Here is an 857-nt window from a genome sequence, read left to right as displayed (position 1 = left end):
ATGGATCCACTTCTTATCACCTGTCCCCAGAACCCTTTACTGTGCTTGTCATTTGTATCACGTTGCCTTTTTAAAAATTCCCTGTAAGTATAATACTGTAATATGTAAGCTTTACAAACATTAGCATCATTTTCTGCAGACTCATTCATTCAAGGTATGTTCCTCAACACTACAGATAGTATCTATAGGGTGTGTGTACCAGCTTCCTTAAGCACTTAAGAGTTCGATTTCCAAGGCTACATTAATATTGATTTCAGGTACTGGAAGAGAGAAGGAAAGTGCAGTGACAATTTAGGAAACCATTAAGCCATTTCACTGGCATCCAATAAGCTATCAGTTTGTGTACTTGAATACCAAAGAGTCAAGTAATCTAAGTGCTAAGACTGAAATCATGGTTGGCCTTGATGGTAAGAACCAACACAATGAGTAGTTCAAAGAATGTTTTATTAGTAGTACTGTTTTTTTTTCAATGCAACTATTTCACTCACATTGAAGTGGGTTAAAGTAGTAATATCTGGTTATCAGTGAAGCATGTTATCCACAGAAATAGGCATCTACGAAACTATACCTTATATCCATTTGGGGTGGAGTTTCATTACATAGACATGGCTGGCCAGGAACTGGCTCTGTAGATCAGGCTGGCCTCCAACTCTCAGACCTCTGCTTTCTGCTTTTAAAGATACCTAGTGTCTGAAACGGGGTTTTAGGGTAGCATTTTGGAAATGGATCTTTACCCCAGCCTTGCTCTTACTTTGGAGCCGTATATTTGAATTAGAAATGTTCTCCTGGAAATCCAAGATCTTTGGCTGGTTTCCCCTGGCTCTCATCTTTTCCACCTGAAATTACTTTAACTTTTT

This window comes from Mastomys coucha, unplaced genomic scaffold (assembly GCF_008632895.1).
Source record: "Mastomys coucha isolate ucsf_1 unplaced genomic scaffold, UCSF_Mcou_1 pScaffold16, whole genome shotgun sequence".
Lineage (NCBI taxonomy): Eukaryota > Metazoa > Chordata > Mammalia > Rodentia > Muridae > Mastomys > Mastomys coucha.
The sequence above is the reverse complement of the archived record's forward strand: the minus strand, read 5'-3'. Positions refer to the sequence as shown.